Here is a 9,957-nt window from a genome sequence, read left to right as displayed (position 1 = left end):
TATCTGTATTATTCGACGAACAGCACTATAACATATACTACCGCACTACGTTGCCCACTGAAATCGCTTTATTCATTGCTTATTTCGATTATGCGCTAGTTTTAACTTGTTTAAATGCACCGTTCGCGGAATCCCTTTTACTTCGATCTTGACGTTTTGGTTCTGCAAGATTTCTAGCACTTTGTATGGTCCAGTATATTGATCGGAGAATTTTCCTTTACTGGGTTCTTTTAGTAAATATATCGAATCTCCTACTTTTAAATCTTGGGGGTTGATTCGTCGGTCGTAATATTCTTTTGATCTTAGTTTGGATTTTATCAAATTTTCTCTTGCCATTCGTTGTACGGTGTTAATTTTATCGAACAGATCTTCGAGATATTCTGCGTAAGTTGGTTCCATGTTCTCTTCGATTATTACTTCACCAGTAGGTTCTCTGGCTAGATGTCCAAAAACTAATTCGTGCGGGGAGAATTTCGTTCCTTCGTGTACAGAGGTATTATAGGAAAACATAGCTAATTCTACCCATTCGTCCCAATTTTTGGAATTTTCAATGTATAATTTGAGATATTCTATCAGCACGTGGTGAGATCTTTCGATTGAACCGTTACTTTGTGGATGATATGCCGTCGTGGTATATTGTTTGATGCGGAATCTCTTTGCTACTTTCTTCATTAGTGAGGATGTAAAGTTCGTTCCTTGATCAGTGAGAATAGCTCTCGGTGACCCGAAACGACAAATAAATCGCTTTACAAAAACGTCCGCTATCTCCGCTGAAGAGATTCCTCCTAGTGGAATCCCAATTGAGTATTTTGTTAATAAGTCTTGGATAGTTGATATATATTCGTTTCCCTTTTGGGTTTTTGGTAATGGACCTATAATATCCATACTAACCTTATCGAACGCTTTACCTGGTGTGTCTGTAAGTACCATTGGTTGCTTTGCTTTTATTCTTGTGAGTTTCTTCAATTGGCATTCCTTACATGTTATTACGTAATCTTGAATTTCCTTTTTCATATTTTCCCAATAGTAATGTTGTCGTATTCTTTGATAAGTTTTTGTTATTCCTTTGTGTCCTGCTACGCTTGATTCATGTTTTTCTCGTATTATGTTGTTCCGCGCTTCCACAGATGGGGTAATTACTTCCCCAGTGCAAATGGTGATGGTTAAGGTTTTTTCCATAAATATTTCCTTTAATTTTCTGATTGTATATCGCCAGGGTATTTCCTCCAAGTTTCCTTTGCTAATGCTGAACGAAGTTAACTGTTTTTCATTTATTGCGTCTAATAGAGATCTTAGCGAGTTTAATAAATTTTCTGGTGTTATTGGAATATTTCTATTTTCCTTTATCGGTAGGAATACAATGTATTTTCCAGAATCGTAATTCAATCTTGCTTTTTCTAACATTAAATCTTCATAACGAGGTAATTTTCCCGTTTCCTTCATTTCTAAGGCTCCTTTATCTATCGGATTGCCATGTATATCTATAAATACTACTTTATGGTCATTTACTCTCGCAATTGAGTCTCGGGTTTCTGAAATTCTTAGTTCCGCAATTATCGTAGGTCTCGTGTCTTTTTCTCGTTGTTGAATTAGTTCTGGAATTACAGTGGAGGTCTCTTTTTCGCTTGTTGTATCCGTGCCTTCTTTTTCTCGATTGGTTATTTCTCTATCTGTACTTACATCGATTTCTGCTAATGCTTGGTCTAAATATTTTATGGGGGTTTCTTCTATTGTAAAATGTTTTCGGTTAAAACCCTTTCCTTGATTTTTAGAATCACTGGATTGAGGCAAGACGTGTGGTTTAGCTTCGAATACGGGAGAGTCTTCGGTTGACGTATCTATTTCGAATCTTTTTGAGACAGGATAGCGAATCGGTGAGACTTCCTCTCTCTTTCTGATTGGTAAACAAACTTCCGGAGGGTTCCTAGATAATGCGTCTGCGTTTGCGTTCGCCCTGCCTTCTTTGTATACAATATCAAATTCGAAGTCCGATAACTTTAATTTCCATTTCCAAATTCTTGAAGTAGGATCTTTGATAGAATGCATCCACACTAAAGGTTTATGATCGGTTACGATGGTAAACTTTCTTCCGTAAAGATACGGTCGGAAGTGCATTGCGCTGTAAACAATTGCCAGACACTCCTTTTCTATGGTAGAGTAGTTTTGTTCGGCGGGATTTAATAGCCTTGAGGCATACGCAATCGGCAAATCCTTTCCGATTGGCCCTTGACTCAGTACACCGCTTATTGCATATCCTGATGCGTCTGTAGTAAGGTTAAAGGGTTTAGAAAAGTCTGGATATTGCAGGATGGGTTTCGTCACTAACGCTGTCTTTAAATTATTGAATGCGTTTTCTTGATTTTCTGTCCATTTAAAGGGAGTGTCTTTCTTTAATAGTTGTGTCAATGGTTTCGCGACCTTGGGGAAATCGGGGTATAAATCTTCTGTAATATCCTGCTAGTCCCAGAAATTGTTTGATATTTTTCGCCCTCTTTGGTCGTGGAAATTTTGATACGGCTTCGACTTTCTTTGGGTCGGGTTTCACGCCATCCTCACTAATTATATGTCCTAAATAATTCACCTCGTGTCGTAAAAATTCGCACTTATCAGGTTGTAATCGTAATTTAGCTTTCCTCAGTCTTTCCATTAATTTATTAAATTTAATTTCGTGTTCTTGGAGAGACGTGGAATAAATCGCTATGTCATCCAGATAGACGAATAGTTCTATTCCTTGCAGACCAGATAATATTGAATTCATCAAACGTTGAAATGTTGCTGGGGCATCTTTTAATCCAAAGGGCATTCTTTTGAATTGAAAATGCCCGTATGGTGTCGAAAATGCAGTTTTGTGGGCATCTTCCTGTGACATACAGATCTGGTGAAAGCCCGATGCCAAGTCAAACGTGGAAAAATATTTTGCACTTCCTAATTGATCCAATATTTCTGTAATGTTGGGTAGTGGGAAGGCATCGCCAATCGTTTTATCGTTCAATTTTCTATAATCGATGACTAATCTCCAGCGCTTATTTCCTTGCGAATCGGGTTTTTGGGCACAATCCATAACGGGGAGTTATATGGAGATATTGATGGTTCCACTACGTCCGTATCTAGTAGTTCTTGGACCTGTCGATTTATTTCTTCTCGATGTATTGGTGGATATCGATACTGTTTAGTATTGATGGGTATATTATCCGTTGTAATTATCCTATGTTCCAGAACTTCGGTTGCTTCCAATGTATCTCCTGGAATATGAAACCTATCTTGATTATTACGAATCAATTTTCTAGCATTTTCCTTTTCTTCTTCGTTCAAATGTTCGAGTCGTAGTAACTCATTTATTTTATCGTATCTACTTTCCTCCGATCTTAGAACTGTATTGCACGCTGTCCTAGGAAGCGGGGGGCGGGGGGGGGGGGGATTTTCAAATTCTTTAATTACCATCGTTGGTGTTGTAAATACGTAATCTCTCGAAGTAGTATTTATTACTCTTATGTAACCTTTTCCTTTATGATTCCTCACAACTGCATTACCAACATAGATTCCCTTGTTCGGCTCGATTCTTGGAATAAATCCCTCTTTTATCTCTGGATTAGCGATATTAATCGAACACGTTATTGAACTTCGCTTCGGTATAATTATTTTTTCTTTAGTATCGAAGGGAATATAAATATTTCCCCATCTGATATGTTTTCCCTCATAATCTAAACGAGCCTTACAACCTGCAAAAAATTCGGATCCTAGGATTCCGTCTTGATCGATTAGCAATGAATCATCGACTACATGAAAAACAACCGGATGGCCCGCAACCTGTATTACCGTCTGCCCTAAGAAGACCAGGCTCGTTGCCGTAATTCCTCGCACTTCGATTGATTCCTTTTCGTCGATGACGGCTGAATCGAGTATAGCAGGTTTCTTGATAATGTTGATTTCCGATCCAGAGTCTAATAATAAACTCGTCTTAGTCTTTAGATCTGGGGAAACTATTCGTGCAGTTGGGGTCGTTGGGGAATCGTTAAATTTTATTGAAATAATTCGGAGAGGTCGCCTTCCGAATCTGAATTCAACTCCTGATGATTTTCCTTCGCCGGTTGCTTGTGCTTCACTCTTTTCCTTTTGCCTTGAGATTCTGGATTCTCTGTCTGTGACCTCGTTTGGTTGTGGGATGACTCCCCCACAATATTTAGTGGTTGTTCGTTCGATCTTATGGTCGGCATTGCGTTCGCTCTGTCTCTCGTTATGGGTGGTGGAGTCGATCTCGCGGGGGTGGCTGTCCTTGTTGTGTTTGTTGCCGTCGGCGCCGGTCGCCTGGTTGCCGCCTGTACTCTTGGGCGATTCGGCGTATCGTTCCTTCGTGGCTCGCCCCATTCTCCCGAAGGACGTGTTTGGTTTCCCGATGGTCTCGAAGCATAGGGTACGATTAATCCGGCATCTACTCGGGCTTTAAATTTGTAACAGTCTTTCACTAGATGCCCGGGTTTTTTGCAATAGTTACACGTGATATTTTGTCTTGTAGAATTCAAAAAATTCTGCGATGGAGGTAGCGATCTTCGATCTTGGCGGTTGTTCCTGATATTGTTGTTAGTGTTCGAAGGATGTGCGTTGCCGCGTCTGTAATAGTTCGAGGGTGTCGGTCGTTGGGGTCGCGTTCTATCGGTTATTTGTTTCAATTCGTGTGTTGCTTTGACGGCTTGACGATACGCATCTTCTAAAGTATGGTACCCTGCTATTTTTACTCGCACATATACCTCGTTCGGAAGTCCTTTAACGAAAGCTTCTTTCGTTTCCCAATCTATAGTATCTTGGATATCGGGGGATATGATGCCGTAGTCGCCTCTTTCTCCGTCCATTATTGCCAATCTAAGATTTCTAACGCGATCCATATAATGTAATATGTCTTCCCCGGGTCGTTGAAATATCGTTCCTAATTCCCCTTTATATTCGTTAAGAAATTTCTTTGGGCCGAATAGATCCTTTAATTTGTTTCCGAAATCGTTTAGACTCATTAATTCTGTGTCTTCGATGGCGAGGAGCGCGTGTCCACGGAGCTTATTTACTAACAATTTTACCAATTGAGGTTCTTGATATCTGGGAATCATATTTCGCGCGCGCTCACAAGCTCTTAAAAAGTGAAATACCGATGGTCGATATCCGTCAAACACTGGCACCGATTCGATCGCATCTTTTAGCTTAATTGGCTGGGTATGTCCACTCGGCTGGACCGTCTCTTGTTGCGTTGTCGGCGGCGATACGGGTGTTTTAGGTTCTTGTTTTGTTTTAAGTTCGAATAAGCCGCTTTGTAATTCGGCGAGTTTTGCACTCATATCGGGAAAGTTCGCATCCCATGCTTTAAGCTTTTCCGACAATGTCAAAACCATTTCTTCGTCCAACGATTCCACTACACTCGCCATTGTTTCTTAAATATTTGTTAAATATATATATTAATCAAGATAGACTAACTAAATATTAACGACAAGACATGACTGAACTCGGTGCAAAGGAATAAAGTTATGCTACACGAAATAACTGGTAACACAATACACAAAACATTAACTAAATTAAACGAGACTTACATAAATGCAAGTCACGTATAATCGAAACAATGACTATTGAAATTCGGTAACAATACAATCCACGCTATCGCATTAAAGTAGCACACGGTATTGACACACACAATATCATGAAACACAAAACAATATTACAAAACACTTCTAAATAAAATTATAGTGATTAACAATTAATTAGTTATTTCAACAACACGTTACTGTTGACATTAAACCAACGCCATACCAAAGAGACACGCGAGCGACCATGTTGAAAAATTCGTCGCGCGCACATACAAATAACAGCCAATGCAATACAATACAGCATCATAATAGCAATGTTAGGTACTAATAAAAAAAAAAAAACAAGAAAAAGGGGGAGAGAGTTAAGGAAACTATATATAATAAATAACAACTAACATAATTATAACATATTATACATATTATATTATATACAGGGATACAGTATTCGTACAAAGGAACAGATCCAAACGCAAATTATATATATAAAAAAATAAATAAATAGTATATATATGTAATATCGTGATATAATATATTTACAAGGAATGGATGATACAGATGTTAATCGGACAGAAAAAGACGATTGTTGTTCAACCTGAACTATTCACACCAAACGTACAGAAAACAGCACAACTAAATAATTAGATAACGACTCGACTTTCACAAAATGCAATCAACACTCTCTCGGCAACGCCACTCGCAAACTCCGTTTGTTGATTCCTTTTCTCCCGTCCCTTGGCAACCGCTCGTGGCCAAGATCACGTAGGTCTCCTCTTTCCAAAACTACGCGATCAAAAACAATCGCCTCGGCTCTCGCGACATTCCACGCGGTTCACCCGCCAACTCCCAGGCCTCTCACTCACGATACTACACTCTGTCATCCTGCAATAACATCTGCCCTCAGATGTTGCCTTCTATCTCTCTGTCATCAGATGCGTCACTTTCGGCGTTTATGACCCAAGGTTTCATAAAATCAGCAGTAGTTGATGACCGTTTTGGCCCCTCATGCTCTCCTACCTTCTCCACAATGTAGCGATCATTCCGCATTGCTCGCACTATCCGGTACGGACCCAAAAATCTTCCTCCCAGTTTTAATCCTGGGCCAAACTGCGTTCTCTTTATGGCCACCAACTCTCCACTTAGGTACTGTTCCGCACCTTTTCTTCTTTTGTTGTAGTGCCTCCGATTTTCCTCTTGAGTAGCAGCAATTTTCTTTTTCGCGTCCTCGCGCAGTTCACGACGTTGCTCTTCGAATTCCACCACCCATTCTTCTTCAACCAATTTTCGGATCTGTGGGTCTTCTTTAGTTTGCATCTCGACCCCGACAAGTAGCTGGAAAGGAGTTTTTCCCGTGCTCCTGTTTAATGTAAAATTCAGGTATTTCTGTACTTGGTCGACATGTTTATACCAATCATCGGGTTTAGGGGCAGTCAGTTTACTTAGTAAAGGTATGAGTGTCCTGTTTACCCTCTCTACCTGCCCGTTCCCCCTCGGCGCCCCCGTCGTGACTAATAAATGCTTTATATTTTCTTCTTCGCAATACTCTTGGAACGCGTTGGATGTGAACGCTGTTCCCCGATCAGAGATAATTCGTCGTGGGTTCCCAAAAACAGCCGCTTGCTTCTTCAGTCGATCGATAACATCCGCGGTATCAGTAGATCTAGTAGGATAAAGCCACGTAAACTTCGTGAACGCATCCACTACTACAAAGATGTGTGCGTATCTTTTCTTTGTAGCTGTCATAGGGCCCGCATGGTCAATATGGTAAGTGTCTAACGGTGTGTCACCTTTGTCTAACGGATTTAGATATCCCTCTTGCTTGCCCAATTTTCGTTCGGCTAGGATACAATCGAGACAGTTAGATACCACATGCTCGACCTTTTTACGTAGCCCCTTAAACCAAAAGTCCTTCTTGACTATAGCTTCTGTTTTGGTGACCCCAAAATGCCCACGCTCGTGCGCCTGCCTGACTACCTGAACCTGCATAGCCTTCGGTACTACTATTAACACATCATCCTTACACTCTTTATACAAAATATTGTTCCTTATTACATACCCATCGACCTGATTGCACGTTGCGGCGTCTAAAATCCTACGGACTTCGACGTCCTTGTTCTGTGCACTTCTCAACCGTGCAATCAGCCCGTCTTCACTTTCCGTTACATACATAGTGCTCGGCAGGGGGTTTCTACTCAGAGCATCCACATGCTGCATGCTTTTACCTGGCCTATGACACACCTGATACTTAAACTCGTCTAGTAACAAGGCCCATCTGGCTACACGCGCACACAAATCTTTCTTTTTCATTGTCATAGCAAACGCTTGGCAATCCGTGACGATAGTAAACGGCATACCTAACAGATATATTCTAAACTTGTTCAACGCTTTTACAATTGCTAGTACTTCCAGTTCGTAACTGGTGTACTTTGCCTCGGCGGGAGTTGTTTTTCCGCTGGCAAAGTAGACCGGATGGAATTTTCCATCGTCCAGATCTAGTTGCATTAAAATTGCTCCGTAACCCTCTGCGGACGCGTCTGTATGCAACTCAGTCTCCGCGCCCATTCTATACAACTTTAACACTGGTTCGTTGACAAGCGCTGTTTTCAAGATTTCAAAGGCCTCTACTTCTCGATCGCCGAACTGAAATTTTACCTCCTTTTTCAACAAATCCGTCAAAGGCTTAGCAATCTTCGCGTATCCCCTAATAAATTTTCGAAAGTACCCCGTAAGTCCCAAAAAACTCTGAACCTTTTTAACAGATGTTGGCTTGGGAAAGTTTGCTACTGCCCTAGTTTTATGTGTAGACGGCCTTATGGTATTTTTTGAGACTATATACCCCAAATATTCAATTTCCTGCTGCAGAAAACGACATTTTCCCCAGTTTATAATTAGCCCATACTGCTCAGCTAACTCTATGACCATTTGCAAACGTTCCCACGCCTCCTCTAAATTCTTTGCAAGAATAATAATGTCATCCATATACACGATAACAATACCTTTACCTACTAGTTCCTTAAAGATCATCGAAATATACTTCTGAAACACAATGGGTGAAATCTTTAAACCAAACGGCAACTTCAAAAATTCATATTGCCCCGATGGCGTAACGAAAGATGTATATTTTCGGCTGTCTTTGTCTAAACACACGTGAAAAAAACCATTCTTTAAATCCAACGTTGTGAAAAACTGAGTACCTTGCAATGCATCTAAAATATCATCAATTGAAGGCAATGGGAAATGTGGACACTCAATAAGTTCATTAAGCTCGCGAAAATCAACACAGACTCTGATAGAACCATCTTTCTTTCTAACTACAACTATGGGACTTGCATATTCTGAGTTTGACGGTTTTATTGTACCTTCATTTGTCCATAATTCCATCAACTCGTCCACCTCTTTTTTCTCCGAAGGCGCCAATCTTCGCGGCCTTCGAACCACAAGTTTGTCACTCTTTAAAACGATTTTTGCCGTTATCCCAACGCCCCGCTTTTTCTCCGGCCTATACCCCCTAACGATATCGCGAATCGCTTCACGATAATGCGGTTCCCGTACGTGTGTTAGGTCTGTTTCGTCGGTCTGTTCTACCACGTTAACTCTAAACACATCCGGCACGTCTTTGTTAGTCTGTTCGTCAAGCCGCAAGAAAGTCACTTCGCCTCGTTTAACCCGTAACTCTACCTGATCCAGAAAATCAGTGCCTAACAACAGGCCGTGCTTCGTCAATATTTTGTTTGAAACAACGTGCAAAGTGATTGGCAGTTTACACCCATCAACCGTCATTACCTTGGTGAATTCACCCCAGGTCTCATTGCCAGCGGAACCAACACCGTCGAACTTAAGCGTGCATTTACCTAGGGGTGGTGACCCTAACCTCGCATACTCGTCTGATCGAATGAACGTGAGATCACTACCCGTATCCACTAGTGCCACAAACCTACAATCATCTATCGCCACTTCCTTCACATACTTCCCCTTTTCGGATCTTGACACTACGCAAGTCTCTTTCGGTCGTGCCGTACACCTCGCTGCAATATGTCCAAATCCGCTGCACTCGGAACACCTAACACCTTCTCCCCTCTCCGGACACTTAACACTTAGATGATCCTCACTACCGCAAATGAAGCATCTTCTTTTCTTCATTGCATCTACAGATTGACTGGGCTTCCCGTTCTTCTGGGTTTTAGCCGGCTTCACAATCGACTTTATTCTGCGACTCTTCTGCTCTTCGTACATCACTAACCTCTTCCTCAACTCTTTGATTGATGTAGCGCCGTACAATATAGCCTTATTGTTCTCGTCGTCTATTATTCCATCCACGATGTATTCCACCTTTGCTTCCTCCTCTATGTCCACATGGTTGGCTATTTCGAGCATGCGGTACATGTAAGCCAAACAT

Source organism: Bombus vancouverensis, unplaced genomic scaffold (assembly GCF_051014615.1).
Source record: "Bombus vancouverensis nearcticus unplaced genomic scaffold, iyBomVanc1_principal scaffold0049, whole genome shotgun sequence".
Classification (NCBI taxonomy): Eukaryota; Metazoa; Arthropoda; class Insecta; order Hymenoptera; family Apidae; genus Bombus; species Bombus vancouverensis.
This window is presented reverse-complemented; position numbering follows the sequence as displayed.